Below are 17,229 nucleotides of genomic sequence, written 5' to 3'. Positions count from 1 at the left end.
GAGGGCCCATACAGCCTAACATTGGTAAACAGCAGTGAGGCCAAGAAATCACGCAAGCAGCCTGCATTGTGGGAACGTTCAAGCTTCAAAGCTCGCGTCTGATTTCAGGTGAGACAGGAGCAGAATACAAGCTGCAAGCTGGCTGCAGTTCTTTCATAACCCAATCCCAGACAGCAACATGCCTTCGTGTCCCCCACAGTGGATTCCATGCCAATGTAGCGAGGGGTGCTAGCAACCAACGCTTTGGGGAATTCTAACTTGTTAAAATGACAAAGACGTAATAAGAACACAGGCCACTTGTTCTGAATGCCAGTCAGCACTGATGAGAAGCATGCAAATATTAATGTACTTGAAAACCTGTGTGTAAAGGCAGTGATGTGATAACTGTAGCCCTCTACTGTATACAAGTCTCAAGTTAGTGAGGGCGGAAACAAAGACAGCATGTCCCGTGCACATGGTAAAGTGCGGTTCAATGTAGAAAACTACATAATAAAACAAGGAGTAGAGGCTTGGGGGGAAAGGCCTTGACGCTTGGGGCAACATTGAAACGTTTGAAAGGCCCTGACAACGACCCTGGCTATTTTCATGGGCAAACAATTGAACAATCCCAGTAGAAGAGAAAACTGAAATGGTCTGGGACTTGAACATGTGACCTGCAGTGGGACCGATCCTACAGACAATAGATAAGCAGGCTATCCTGCAATTGAACATAAACTATGTGGATGACTACTGTCTCCAATTTACAATGAGGATGCTGGTGGTTTCCGTATTGCACAAAGTGTCATAGGTTCTCAATGCGGTTTACTCTACTCTGAAGCTGCCCTTGACTTGATTAAGGTGGCTAGTTATACCATGCAGCGAGGAAGTCCTCAACAAGCAGGGAACAAGGATTTGGGCATGCATTCCTAATATGCATACACAAGTCAAAACTGTTGGCTTCGCCAATGCTTGTGTCATATAGGGGAAGTGTCTCGGCCGTGGACGAATGAGCAGAAATACAGAGAGTAGAAGCAGTCTCTTCTGTGCTATTTGGATTGATTTTAGCAATTGTCAGACGTCTAAAGTGAAAATTCCATCAGACCCAGGCTTTCGCACTGTATTTTACACCATTTACAATCACATCATAAATGTCGCCTGCCATATCCATCTATCGGAGATAGTGTGTTTGGTTTTGGTGAATTGCCTAAACCATTGTTACAAAAGAGAGAGAGGGGAGGAAATTGAGTTCTGAACTGATAGTATCTGGTTGGCATAGCAACCAGCAATATATGACAATAAAGAAAAAGTGCTGCTTCTTTTTGATACCTCGAATAATTTAGTGGTACAATGTTTGTGAGGTATCAAACTGTGGGTTTGGAGAACACCAAATCCCATCTAAATCTATCTTTTGTACCAAAAAAACCCACCTCAACACAGCTAGTGAAAATTGAAAATAATTATTTTTTCTTAACATCAAAAATGATTAATGCAATACATAGATAGTGATCATAGCACCAAGGAGCACAACAATCTAAGTGGTCCATACAGAAAAAACACACGCAAAACCAAAAGTTGGATCATTCTCAATTTCAAATAAAAGGAGAGAAGAGGCACTTATGACCATGTATCATGTTGACAATGTTTTGAATCTATATAGGCAAGGTGAAGAGGATACAGCTAAACAGAAGAAAGATGTAGTTTCAAAAAACAGACAAAACCCAGTGTGGAGTTTAAATGAATGACCCCAAGTTGGTCACATAGAATATAGAGAAACAAAGGGGATAGAAAACAGGTTGCATGAACCTTATTTTATCAAACAATTATTTGCAACTAAATCCAAAACTAAATCAATTTAGCAATTGTAATCCCAATGTTATGCTATTGAACATTTAGTCATAAGCAGAAAGGATTGTGATTTCCATTATACAATGTGAAAATTTAACACCAATTTTTCAGTCTTACAATAAAATGAAAAAAGCAATCAAGAAGGCAATAAAGTATCTTGTGCATAACGCAGAGACTTTTAAGTTTCCATTGTCATTTTTGTTATATTGTAATACAGTGAAAAAAAAGTCCAGAAAAACAATAAAGTTCCTTGTGTATAACTTAAAGGCTTTTTTGTTTTCATTCATATAGAATGTCAATGCCCACTGTGTTTTTAAAGAGGAACCCCCATTGGGTCTGCCTACGTAGGCAGGGGAAAACTAAGTAGCGAACAAGTTTGCTGAAGTGGAGCACAATTGCTTGCTAAGTATATGTGGTCTCAGGAAGAATCCACCTGTATCCCTTTGCTGTTGTCGCGTTTCGGTGGCAGATTTAGCAAATAGGGCCACCTTCGTCAGGGCAGAATTGAAGGACCCTGTAAGGAAGAAGAGGGCCTAAGTGAATATTTACACGAACTGTCTCAAGGTGGCGACACATGAAGAGAGAGCATGAATAAATCAGCAATAAGGAATATAGCTAAAATTAGGGTTTCAGGCAATTTGGAGTACCCCACTTAGACATAAGGTAATTCTTACAGTGAGTGGAATGCCAAAAAACCTAAAAAAGTATACTGGTTCCCTCAGGAGTGGCTGAAACTGGATAGACGTAACCCATCATGGAAAACCGTCTAGTGTGGCTTCCGGGTGTCTGTGTAGTCATCAACCTAATTGGACACCCCTGCAAGTAGTTTTTGAAGGACAAAAAGATAAAAAGAAAAAACCCCAGAAACTACGTGTTGTTGGTGTCTATATCAGTTTTATTAGTTTGTGGTCTGTCCTTCACAAAGAAAAGGGATTTGTCAAAGAGAAATGGCCACAGCATTACATTTCCAACTCACCCAAAAAACGTTTTCCAAACTCCTCTAGCCGTACTACCCAATGAGGAGCTTTCCACCAAGATTTGCTCCAATCAGCAGTGTTGAAAGAAGCAAGGTGGACAGACTTTCCATTTCCCACCTGCAGAGTGATTTGCCTTATTGTGCTACTTTGGACGATTTCACTTTTAATTGGGCTATTTTGGGCTACTTTTGTGGCAATCTATTTTTATTTCTTCTGAGGCTGCCTCTCTATTACCATCCACCCACCCCATAGCCACTCTCTCTATGCTCCCCCTACTCTCTCTACCCTCACCCACCCACTCCGCCTACCCTCCCCAATCCCAACCCCATTACATGTGCTATTTGAGGTATGTTTGGGCTATTTTGGGTTCCATTTGACAAGTTCTCCTGAGGCTGCTTTGTTTTTCATGTTTCCTGCCAACAACCAACTACCACTACTCAGCCACCCCAGCCCCCATTCTCTCTACCCTCACCTGCTCAGCCACCCCACCCTACCTACACTTTCTCTGCCTTCACCCACCCACCCTAGCCCCATCCTTTCAACCCCCACCCTCTCAACTCCCACACCCATAACCACCCAACCCTCACTCTCTCAACCCCACCCTCTACTCACCCTACCCACTCTCTCCACCCCACCACCCACCTTGCACTCACTCTCTCTACCCCACCCTACCCCACTCTATCTACCCCCACCCACCCTACCTCCACAATTTCTACACCTGCCCACCCTACCCCCACTCTCTCTACCCCCACCCTACACCACTCTCAATACTCCACCCACCCTCCCTACCACGCTCTCGCTACACCCATGCATCCTACCCACACCCACTCAATCTACTCCCACTCTCTCTACCACCACCCAACCAACATACCCCTACTCTCTTTATCTCCACCCACCCTATACACAATCTCTCCCCTAAAACATTTTCTCTAGCCTCACCCCCGTACCCCCAACCTCTATACTTCTGCCCTACCTCCACTCGCCTACCCTACCCCCACTCACTCACCTTACCCCTACTCACCCACACTATGCTCCACTCTCTCTATCCCCACTCTCTCTACATCCACACACCCAACCAACCCCAATGCTCTCTACCCCCAACCACACTACCTACCCCCACTCTCTATACCCCCACCCACCCAACCTACCCCCCCACACCCACCCTACTCCCTTCACCCACCCAACCCCTACTCTCTTTACCCACAACCACCAATCCCCACTCTCTAACCCACCCACCCTACCCCACTATCTGTAACCCATCCAATCACCCTACCTGACCCAACTCTTTCTAAAATCTCAACTCTCTCTACCCCAACCCAACTTACCCAACTCTTTCTATCCCCACCAGTCCACCCTACCAACTCTAACATCAGCAACCCAGCCTTCCAACTCTCTCAACCCCCACCGACCCACCCTAGCCTACAATCAATCTTTATCCCCACCCAACCTCCATTCCCCAAACCACTTTCTCTAAAAACCCAACTCTCTCTACCCTCACCCACCTTGCCTAACTCTCTCTTCCCCTACCAGTCTACCCTACCAAGTCTCTCTAGCGTCACCCACCCACAGCCTTCCAACTCACTACCCACATGCACCCACCCCCACTCTATCTACTCCAATCCACCCTACCCCACCCTCTCTACCCCACCCTATCCCCACTGTCTGTACCCCAACCACCCTACCCTCACTTTTTCTACACCCACCCTAGCCTACTATCGCTAGCCCCACCCAAACTCCCTTCCCCAACCAACTCTCTCTAAAAACCCAACTCTCTCTACCCTCACCCACCTTGCCTAACTCTCTACCCCACCAGTCCACCCTACCAAGTCTCTCTAGTGCCACCCACCCAGTCGTCCAACTCTATCTACCCCCACCCACCTTATCCCCACTCTCTTTGTCCCTAATACCCCCACCCCCTCTAGCCCCACCCTTCCCCCACTCACTCTACCCCAACCACCCTAACCCCACACTTTCTACACCCACCCACACACCCTACCCCATTCTCTATACCCCCGGCCACCCCCACTCTCTCAACAACACCCTGCCCACACTCTCTACCACTAATAACCCACCCTACACACACTCTCTCTACACCGTCCCATCCTACCTCAGGCATCCAACCTACCCCTACTCTCTCTACCCCCACCCACCCAACCTACCCCAACTCTACCTCCACGCAATCCACCCACACTCTCTCTACCCCACCCATCCTACCCTCACTCTCTCCCCTAAACACTTTCTGTACCCCCACACACTACCCCCAAACCTGGCACCCACCCTACCACCCACCCTACTGCCACTCACCCACCCTACCCCTACTCACCCACACTATACCCAATCTCTTTATCCCACTATGTCTATCCCCACTCTTTCTACCCCCACCTACCCTACATCCACACTCTGTACCACCACTCCCTCTAACCCCAATCCACCCACTCTCTCAACCCCCTCTCTCTGATTCCACACAACCTACCCACCCTCTCTCTATCCTACCCATTCTACCCCACCCTCTCCCCTAAACACTTTCTCTACCCTCACCCTGTAAACCCACACTCTCTATCCCCACCCTGCCACCCACCCTACCCCCACTCATGCACCCTACCCCTACTCACCCACACTATCCCAATTTCTCTATCCCCACTTTGTCTATCCCCACTCTCTCTACACCAACACACCCAACCTACCACCACTCTCTCCACCCCACCCATACTGGCTACCCCACTCTCTCTAGCCCCACTCAACAAACCAAACACCACTCACCCACCCTATCCCTTCACCCAACCGACCCCACTCTTTCTACCCTCACGCACCCTACCTTCACTCTCAGTACCACCACTCCCTCTAACCCCAATACACCCACCCTACTTCACTCTCTCTAACCCCACTCTCTCTACTACCACAAACCCCCACTCTCTACCTCCTCTCTCTACATACCCCTTTCTACCTCACCCAGCCTTTGGCCACTGTCTATACACCCACCCACCCTACTGCCACTCTCTCCACACCATCCACCCAATCCAAACTTGCTCTGACCCTACTCTCTCTACCAAACCCCACTCTCTCTAACCTCACCCATCCTACCCCCACTCTTTTTACTCCCACTCTCTCTACCCCACTCACCCTACACCCACTCTTTCTACCCTCAACCTTCCTACCCCCAATCTTTCTACCCTCAGCCACACAACCCACACTCTCTCTACCCCATCCACCCTAACCTCACTCATGCACCCTACCACACTCTGTCTACTCCTGCTCACCCTATTATGCTATCTCTACCACCACCCAGCCAGTCTACACCACCCAATGATCTCTAAAAACCCAACTCCCTCTACCCCAATCCACCTTACCCAACTCACTCTAACCCCATCCATCCACCCTACCAACTATCTCTAACGCCACCCACCCAGCCTTCCAACCCCCATGCATCCACCCTATCACCTCTCCCTACCCTAACCCACCCTACCAATTCTCTATAACCCAACTCACCCTACCATCACCCTCTTTACCCCCCTCAACCTGGCCTAACCCTCTCTCTCTATCACCACCCATCCCACCACCTCTTTCTCTACTCCATCCACCCTCCCTAACACCTCACTCTCTATCACCTCACATCACTCATTTCCTGGGCAAACTCCTAGAACATCTGGCCATCTCCCAGCTTAATCTTCACACTGAATCTGTTGGTTTTCTCCATTACCATCAGTCTGGCTTCAGAGCAGCCAGAAGCACTGAAACTGCTCTCCTGAACATTCGTGAAGACCTGCTCTCTAACCTTGATTCTAATCTCCCCTCTGTCCTCTTCTTACTCGATCTCTCTTCTGCTTTTGACACGGTCAACCATGCCATCCAGCACAATCGTCTCTGTGATAACCTGGGTATCACCGATCAGCCCCTGGCCTGGCTGACCTCGTTCCTCTCTGATCAACCTTCACAGGTACAACTTGGGTCCTTCCTTTCCTCTATCTCATTCACTACCGTTAATGTTCCCCAGGGGTCGTACCTCTCTCCCTGCGTGTTCAACCAATCCCTGGCACCTCTCGTCCACCGCATTACCGCTCTCTGCTCCAACTTTCAGTGCTATGTGGGTGACCCTAAGCACGTTTTCAGGCTCCCCTCTGCCACCTCATCTCCTTCATTCATCTCTGACTGTCTGTCTGCTAACCAGGAGTGGAGTGCAAGCAACAATCTCTGCCTTAATGCCAATAAGACGGAGATTCGTCTCATCAGCACACCTGCACCCTCCTTTCCTGTCACTCTCTGGTCGGCCTCCCTTGGCCCTCTTACTGCTCCCACCTGTTTGGCTAAACACCTCGGGGTCATCTTCCATCCACGCTCTCCTTTTCACCTCACATCTCTGATGTCTCTAAGAGGTCAAACTACGAATTGCACCTCCTCAGAGGTATTCTTCCTTTCCTCTCCTTCCCGCAGATGCTCACTGTCTCTAGAGCTCAGGTTTTCTCTAGGCTGGACTACTGCAACAGCCTCTTTCTAAATCTTCCTGTGTCTACTCTCCTCCCTCTGCAACTCATCCCGAACAGGACTGCGAGACTTGTCCTTGGCCCCAAGCCCAGGAATCGTATCTCTCCAGCACTGAAATCTCTGCATTGTCTCCCAGTGGCTGCAAGGATTACGTTCAAGACCCTCTGCATTGTCCACAAGGCCTTGTGGGGCCTCGGTCCTCAATACCTCAATTTCTCTCTTTGTAAATACCTTCCTACTCAAGCTCTTTGCTCCTCCACCTCCAACTCCCTCGGGGTCAATCGCTTCTCCAAGGAATGAGTTGGTGGTAGATTTCTTCCTTCGGCTGGGGCCTCCCTCTGGAACAGCCTCCCTGCTTCGCTGAAACTTGAGGAGAACCATCTCCGGTTCCGGAAGCACCTCAAGACCTTCCTCTTTGCTTCTGCCTTCTCTCTTCCTCTCAAAAACAACAGTCTCCACTGTGTTGAAAAGTTAAGTTTAATGAATCATAAACTTAAAGTATTGTGTGTATCTTTTATGATATCACAATAACTCTGAAAAGAGCCACCTCGAATTCTGAAAGCCATCAAATTGATTGTATCGTAAACTGTGTGAATTTATTCAATTTCAAAGAAGGAATGTTGACAAACTTTGTGTTTTACATAAGAAAATATATATATATATATATATATATATATATATATATATATATATATATATATATATACAGAAAAAGAACATATATTAAAACTATTTGACAAAATCACATAAACAGGTGAGAAGAAAGTTGTTTTCTCATTTTTATGAGAAAAAGAAATCAAGAATTTGTAAACTTTAAATTTCTTGGTTTAGCTTAACAGTCACATAGCAGGTCTGCCTACGTGCTGGTGTCCAAATGGACATCCACAACACGTTTCAGCAACAGTGCCACCTGCCGGGTGGTGAGTTTAAAAGATGCGTTCCTTAGGGTGACAAAACAACTGGACCCTATGGGGAAGCAAACAGAAAAAAGAACAGTGAAGTCTACTGGTGGCTTACAAAATATGTTTGACTATTTATATTTTTAGATAATTTTTGTTATTAAACTGCTTCATTACTTTCATTCCCTAATGGACAGTTTACCCAAAAGTGTGGACACAATCTTTAGGGAGTAGGCCGGGTGTAACAACGGAGGTGCATAAAGTGCAGTTTGGAATGGAACGCTGCTTACAACTCGTCTATGTCTTAAAGAATCTTGTTGATATTGGTCCAGGCGTATGTTTCGGCTTGGATTGCAGTTATGGAAAAACTGGACATTGCAAGGGAAACAAAATCCTGCAAATAAACAGAAAGTAAATGTGTCTGTGTCTGGCTGAGTCGTTTCTTAAATCCTGAAAGTACTAGTCAGCGAACTATATTGTGAAAAAATTGAGCCTATCTTAGAAAAAAGGTGACTGCGAGTCTTAAAGATAGCATGCAGAGAACTCTAGTTTCAATAGTCAGCTGGTCCAGAGAGCGAGCATCTGCGCATGTGAGTAAATTCCATGTGCGGTCGTCATAGCGGTGAACTGTAAGAGGAACACAAATGCGGAAATGTATATTAAGAGGGGAATCCTTCTCAGATGCATGTGTATGGATCGTCAACGGGGCAGACCGTTCTCTCTTCCTCTCACCTGCCAATGTCCTGTCTGATACTGCACTGGTCACCTGGCTACCCTATAATTTCGGTCCTGGGTCCCTGTCTGCCCAGTTGCACACCCGCACTGCCTCCTGGCAACCCTTGCACTTGGGTCTGTATATGTAACCCTACAGTCCCGCCTACCGGCACTTTTGGACACCTGCTGTCTGCACTTACCCTTGCTGGCCGCACTTCTTCTTATTGTTTTGATCCCATGTACAGTACTGCCTCTCCCCTTTCCCCTGGCACTTTTTCCCTCCCCCCTCCGCTGCACTTGTGCGATCTCAATGTCACTTGGCCTAGTAATATCGTTGTCTCTATCCTCCCTCTGTTCCCCTCATTTGCCTCGTTGCGCCTCGAAATACTTGTGTATAGGTGCGTTACAAATGCCATATCATATCAGCACCCACTCCATCCCCTTCTCTCTACCACCACTGATCCTACCACCTCTTTCTTTACTCCAGCCGCACTACCCTCCTCTGTCTCTAGCACCACCCACCCTATAACCCTTTATTCCCTCAACCATCCTACCACACCCTACTCCCTCTATCCCCCATTCACCCACTTTAGCCAATCTCCCTAGCCCCTCTCATACTTCCTCTCACACTCTAGCTTTATTTCTTACCCTCTCACTCCCACCCATTCTCACTCATATTTCCTCTTGATCATCATCAACCGCACCCCCTAGCAATGTGTTCCTCCCATTGCTCTATTCCCCTTCTCATTCTATTGCGAACTTGAACCCCATATCACATCCTTTTTTGAAACTTTGCCCTCTCGTCCTTGCACCCGGGTGCCTTTAAATGCAAAATGCAAAGAACAGCAGTAAACACCAAAACTATTAGCATTGCCAATGCTTGTTTCCTATGATGTGGTTCCAAAACAGATAAATAGTACAACTTGCATAATGGGGGCATCAAAATATGGCTGCATAGAGCAAATGAATGACAACAAGGGTTTTGCGTTACCCTCGAATGTTTATAGAATCTGACATTGCTGCTTTTATGCATACATCCTATAATGCATTTACAATAGCGATCGAAATGCTGTGTATCTCGACAAAATGTGTGTATTTACAGAAAGAAAAAAATGTGTTCTTTCTTCATGTACCGTACAAATGCATTATCACTTGGTGAAAAACGAGTGAAACAATACATGGCAAAGGATGATACTCCAGTGTTTTCCCGGTTCCATTCCTCCACTTTTTATCGTGACTTCCATACATCATTGTCGTTTCTCACCTATTGAAATGTTGTCAGCACTAACACGAGCCATTGCATGACTACAAAAGATTTATCACAGTCAAAGGGGAAGCATTATTTTTCACAAGTCAAAGTTTCTGGGTACAAAACATGCCTCTTTGCCTTGATGGAAGGCTGTCGTTGGCAGAAGGAGCAGATGCGACTTGTATGGTGATGAATTAAAGGAAATCAGGACAGAATAGCCCACTGTAAATAACTTTTTCCAGTGACAAAACGAGGACGTTCGGGACATTCTGTTTCTCTTAGGAAATAAAGATATCCCTTGAGTGTAACATGCGTGGAGTGAGTGGGCGAGTGAGTGAATTGTAACCCCACATCAAATTTAGGAGCCACTTTGTCTTCTCGTGCATATGGTATCAGAAATAAAATGACATAGCACAATTCATAAAATGTAAGGACTATCTTGTGGTATTTTAAAGAAACGAAATACACACATAGATCAGAGAAATGTAACACACATTGGGCGTCATCATGAGTATGGCGGTGCGGTAACAAAACAGCGGTAACAGAGGTAACTCCTTTACTGCCTCATTACCACACCGCATTACTACATCTTTGGTGATGAGATGGAGAAACATCTGTGACCTTACCATCAACAAATTGGCAAAATTGGCAGAATTACCACCAGCAGAATTACTGCTGATGGTAATTTCACTGAAATCCCCATGAAGTCTTATGGACTCTAATAAATGGGGACTAACACTGCCATACCGTCACTTGTAAACTTGGGGTAATTCCAACAGACCAAATGGTGGTAACCTTAAATCCGCTTGGTGGTATTTCGGCAGATTTACCACTGAAATACCACCAAACTTGTAATGAGGCCCATTGTCATGTCCTATGTGTACAAAGACGAATGTATTTTAAGTGTTTAATAAGTATGTATGTTACCATGAACATAATCTAACTCTAATAGCTTACCTGTGTTATGCCGTAACCATTGGTATCTGAAAAAATAAACAAAGCCACCATGTTAAAACAAGACTCAGTTACCTGACTGGCCACTTCACCACATTGTCAAATTTCTTGTGTTCTATCAGGTCAGCTTATTGTGATTGACACGTTTGTGTATTACTGTAACATAGTCACACACATAAGCATGTCACATCAGTCTCAAGAATTAAATACATTTGTTTACCAATACATATGAACCAAGCCCAACTATGAGCTCATATAGTTCTGTTTAGAATGCTTTTCTATATACCTTAGTTCCAGAGTGTTGGGTGACAGTTGGGGGCTGCTGCTCTGAGCGGTGCCTGCTGTCACGTATCGTCTTTACCAATAAACTCCTGTTAAAATGGTATTCGCATGGAGTTCTCATTTTACACTGGTGACGAGGATCTTTATATGAAGCGGCCCGACCCATGCACTCCTGTCGGCATCAGACGGAGGCTACTGCTCGTCTGACCTGCTCCCTGCTTTGCGCGACAGTGGGCAGAGGAAGATCGAGTCCGGAGGGAGCAAAGCCAGGTCTGTGGGACGTTTTTACCCATGCATCCAAGCCCTACCACAAAACTGTGCATTACTGGCATTGAAAACATCATGATGGCCAGAACTCCCCCGAAAGTGCACAGGGAAACATGAAGAATAGGCTGCCACCCATTTTTGCCTATGTTTGTGAGCACAGGAGGGCGCTGCCTAAAACCACCATTGGGCTACACACACAGTAGCCTGAAACCATTGGGAATGGCAATGCTGATTGCCAAAAGCAACCCAGAGCTGTTGGGAATTCCTTTACTTGATGTCAAAAATTTGCTAAAATCATGGCTCACAAGACCACTCTAAAGATTCAACCTTCTTGTGGGGTGTTCCACATCACCACTTTACTGTAAGGATTCCAATCAAAACAATGTTAAGCAAGGATCATATACTATCAAGTAAAATCCCCTTTTTGAAATGGAATTAATTCAAGACAACTCCTAAAAAAATAGGTGCAGTACTGGCATTGGACACTAACCGGTGCTAGCGGTCTAAACTCTGACAGGAGAGCTGTCTTGCAGAACTGTGCATTGATCAGAGCTAGTCTTATTTAATTAAAAGTTCAAAGGCATGCTTTTCCTGGGAATCCTAACACCCCAGAGACCCACACCAGGAGGCAGCATATCACATGGCCCTGTTGATTGAGAGGGAGGGGACTTCCCTGCAGCCTGCTGGACCCAACACAATAGACCCTTTGAAATGAATGGGGTATGCTAATTTCGGGTGTGGACTGTAAACAGTGCCCTGCCACCAAAAAAGGCCATGTGACCATCTGACTCCCCAAGCTTCTGGGGGCAGACTCAGACACTTTCGTGAATTGAATTGAAGGCAAATATATGTTTTATAAAAATACTGATAACTAATTGTAACAAGATGACAGAAATTTACAACTTTGAGATTCTTAAAATGACAATTTTACTCATGGTTCAAGGCTCAGCTGGTCGCTCTGTGATGTTCTGAGGCAAAACCCTGCTAATTATTAATACTACAGACACTGTGTTTATGCTAGAGACACAGTAAATTACTGGAATATGTGTAGAGAGATGGTGTACATCTGTGTCATTTTTGGTAAAAATCCAATATTGGAAAACCAACCAAAAAGCGCAAAATGTTGTAATTTCTTAATCCGAGCTCTTCAAAACATCAGAGTTGGAACAGAGACTACCTTATGTGATATGATGTGTGTATGTAATTTCAACAAATTGTGTATCTGGGAAATATGTATTGGGATCAGAAATAGATTTGTGTGCAAATTGACAGGGGGAGTGTTCTTTCTGTAAGCCATAAAGATGAAACCTGATGACTCACTCTGACACACAACTCAGTTCCCCAGCCAAGGGGGAGAGGAAAACTTGGCCAATGATAAGTTGTGAGGGGCAGGCTTAGTTATGCACACGCACACACCCATTTTCAAAACACATAAAAAGGACCAATGAAATCCAGGTAGGGGCATTCATTTTCCAACCTTCAACTGATTTCCTGCGCAGCACGCTGACGGAGAACTCCAGAATCCAGAACTCCAAAGATCCAGACTAACTCCAGAACAAAAACTCCAAAGAGCTGAGCTCTTCTGCAGGCCTCAAAATCTTTTGCAAACTACTCAACCGCCGGGCTGTGCGGTTTGCTACTTGCTAAGAGTCCTGTGTATCCAGAACAGAACCAGTACCCAGAAAGCAGTGTGGTATCCAGAATCCACTTGATCCAGACCAGCAGAACCAGAGACCCAGACCAGACCACTGTGAACAGAACCGGTGCCTGATTGACCCGCCGAGCAGAGAGAACCGCAGCTAAACTTGTTGACCAGATCCGTGATGAGGCATTCCTTTCAAATTTATAGTGTGAGTACCCAGCTAGAACTGTGCACAACCCATCTCTTAGCTTAAAATAATCTGATTCAAAACATTTGAACCTGTTTAGAACTGCATCATAAGAAATTGTGTGTTCCTCCTGTTGATTCAAACCTTTCAAAGCGCATCTGTCATTCCGAAACTGGCATTTCATTTCTGAAAAACTACCTTTACAAAATCGTCTGTATCTTTGGAACCGTGCATCCTAGGAATGAAATTGAACTTTTATTGTAAAGCTAAGATTCCCTAAGATTCCCGCTTTCCAACAGCTCTAAACCGACTTGCTACTCCTCCGTAATTGCGCTTGTCGCACTCGTAAAAAAGTGCCGCGATTTGACATTTTGCTTCATTCCAACCACTTCTAGAAAGATCTGTCCTTTGCTTCCATTACTGAAATCCGTTTTCAACCTGATAATCCCTCATTAATCATTGTTAGTGTGGACCAGAACTGATTTAAAGTATCTCTCACTCACCCTAAACCTCTAGAGGGAATTAAAATCAATTTTAGCATATTTCACTCCCTTGCAAATCACCTGAAAGTCTTTCGCCTGTGTTTCAAAATCAACCCTGGTGCTATAAGCTTGCTAGGGGGGAACTGAATTCGTATTGTACTGTGATTGAATTCCTGAAGACTGTGTGTGTTACTTCCATCTCCTTACATTGCATAGGGGGGGGAGTTAATTGTCAGAGAAAAAGTGATCATATTATCTTTTGCTGAAATCATATCAAGTTTATTTCTGTACTGCCTTTTATTCATCTTTGCATCTCCTTGAAACCATAAAGCATTCTCAGCTACCTTATCCTCTATACTACTCCTAAGTAATTACACCAGTGTGCTAGTATAACATCATCCATTGTTGATCACTGTCATATGTCTAAGTGTGATATCAAATATTAATTTATTATAAAAGTGTGATATATATCTATTGTTTAATTTTTCAAATAAACCTTTTTAATTTGCAAAACAAACCTACTTCTTGGCTCAGTGGGGTCAGGGGGATTCTAAGAGAGGGGCGTTATACAAGGGTTCATCATCCAGATTATAACTTGTCATAAAAATATATAAATAAGGGCTTCCCTTGAGCAATCCCAGACAAGGCACTGACTTAGTGGGAATGCTTGATTGGAGTCATTAACAGGTCAATAGGTGTGCCCTGGAGGGTTGAGGGGCCGTGAGCACTGTAGTGCTGTAATTCTGTGAACTACTGCGTGCCCCACAGTATCAGAAGGACCCCGCTCGAGGCCAAGCACTGGCTGCATTCCGTGAGCTTGCATATCATTGGAGCGCGCGCGCCAGCGAGCGTGCTGTATGCGCGCGAGGAGGCGTGGCCTATTACGCATGTCTTCTCTCTCCGCTCCTCGGCCAACATTGTGATGGTGGTTGCCTGGCAACGTGTTCTTCTCCGTATCTGACCTTGTTGCAGTTCTCCAGGCATTGTGACGTCGCTGCAGAAAGGACTCAAAGGAATCCCCACGACAATTGAAGACTCCTGAACTATTCTCTCCATTAAAGTTCCGTAATGAGGCCTGGACAGGCATTTCTTGTCTGCCAGAGGCATTGCATTGCCTTGTAATTTAATGGAACTGCCACAGCTGAACTACCACAGCTGAACTACTGTAAAATGCACAGTCCAGCACCTCCTATCCTGCATCTGTAGTTCTTGCTGCCTACAATATTATGTTTCCCCTGCACATATTTGCAGCTCACTTCAACTTGGACATGGCAGCAACAATAACCTTGCCCATATCTTTCTTGAATGAGCCTGGCCATCTGCCCATCAGGTGGGACAGGTGGAAGGACATTTTTGAGAATTATCTTTTGGCTATGGGAGGGGATAGATTTAGTTCAGCATGAAAGAAGGCATTGTTGCTTCACCATTTAGGGATAGAGGGGCGCAGTGTGTTTGATGGTTTGGCCAGAAACCAAGGAGCAGAAGCTGGAGATGTTGATGAGTATGCTTTTGCTCTGAAGCAACTAGAGGAAGATTTTGAGCCAAAAAAGAATGTGACTTTTGAGAGACACAAGTTCTTTCAGAGCACTCAGGAACCATCTGAATCGGTAGAATCATACATCGCCTCATTAAGAACATTAAGCCACACCTGTGAATTTGAACCACTCACTAACTCACTCATTAGAGACCAACTTGTGAGGTGTACGAAAAATGTCAGAATTCAATAAAAACTACTGACCAAAGATATGAAGTTGGAAGAGGCGGTAGATTTGGCCAGAAGCATAGAACAAACATCTCAGTATGTCAAAGAATTAAAGATTGATAAGCAGAGCTCTCAGGCTGTATGTGCAGTTGATCAAAGGAGAAAACCAAATTTCAATGTGAATAGGAAAGGGTCGTGGAGCACGAGATGCACTAAATGCGGCAGTTCTAGACATGGGCTGAACTACCCTTCTTGCCCAGTGAAATTTGCTGAATGCTTCAAGTACAAAGGCAAGGGGCATTTTGCCAATGTCTGCAAGAGTTTGTCGATAAATCTTGTGGAACCTAGAAATAACAATGAAGAAAGTGTTCATATGAGTTACAACATACAAGAAGTAACTACCACGCAGGAGCCAAGTCCCAGACATGTGTTCAAGATATCAGCCATCGATGGGCAGACAAAAGGGCCAGTGGATGTGTTTGCCATTGATGGGTGCAAGATCACGATGAAGGTCGACACATGTTCACCCTGGACCATCATATCCTGTGATACCTTAGTAAAAAAATTGAGGAAAGATGAAAGTGTTTTGGATCCATCTGACGTCAAACCATGTTGTTATGGGGAATCTTCAATTGAGATTCTAGGACAATTTTCTGCACAAGTTGTATACAAGGAGAGACAATGCAGGGCGAACATTTTGGTTGCGAGAAAAGGTGCCTCCCTACTAGGATGGGAGGAGCAAAGGAATCTAGGAGTCAGAGTACAGGTGAGCTTGCTTGAGCCTTTCACTATCGCTGAGATTGACGATGTGTGGTCTAGGGAGTTTTCAGAGGTCTTTTCTGAGAATTTAGGAAAGTTCAAACATATTGAACATCACATAAAACTAAAAAGGATGCTCAGCCCATTGTTCATAAAGGAAGACATGTGCCGTTAAACATGAAGAGACAGCTTCGTAGTGAACTGAACAATCTCTTAAGCAAGGGGGTAATTGAGCCTGTGGCGGCCACAGAATGGTTGTCACCCATAGTACTTGTTGCCAAAAGCGATGGGAAGTTAAGGTTGTGTGTAGACCTACGTAGCCTGAACCAGAATATATTGGTGGAAAGACATTCCCTGCCCAATATTTCAGAAACTCTCTCCACACTTGGTGAACCCAAGTTGTTTTCAGTTATTGATCTCTCGGCGGCATATCACCAAGTCCCTCTTTCCAAGGAGTCTCAGCATTTGATCGCCTTTATCACACCTGAGGGCACATTCAAATATAATCGTATGCCGTTTGGGCTGGCCTCGGCTGCGCCTGTGTTTCAAAGGGTGATGGAGGAAGTGTTGAGGGGCTTGGAGAATGTAACGGTGTTTCAGGATGATATTTTGGTGTTTGCGGGAGATGAGTGTGAGCATGAAAAGGTGTTGAGAGCTGTCCTGAACAAGTTAAGAGAAGCAGGTTTGACGGTTCAGAGGAACAAGTGTAGGATAGCTGTCAAAGAAGTGGAGTACCTGGGCCATAAGATTTCCGAGGATGGTATTGCTCCCAAAAGCTCGCTCATTGAGAGTATTAGTAATGCTCCCCAGCC

Source organism: Ambystoma mexicanum, chromosome 12 (genome assembly GCF_040938575.1).
Source record: "Ambystoma mexicanum isolate Mex_15411 chromosome 12, UKY_AmexF1_1, whole genome shotgun sequence".
Taxonomy (NCBI): domain Eukaryota; kingdom Metazoa; phylum Chordata; class Amphibia; order Caudata; family Ambystomatidae; genus Ambystoma; species Ambystoma mexicanum.
The sequence above is the reverse complement of the archived record's forward strand: the minus strand, read 5'-3'. Positions refer to the sequence as shown.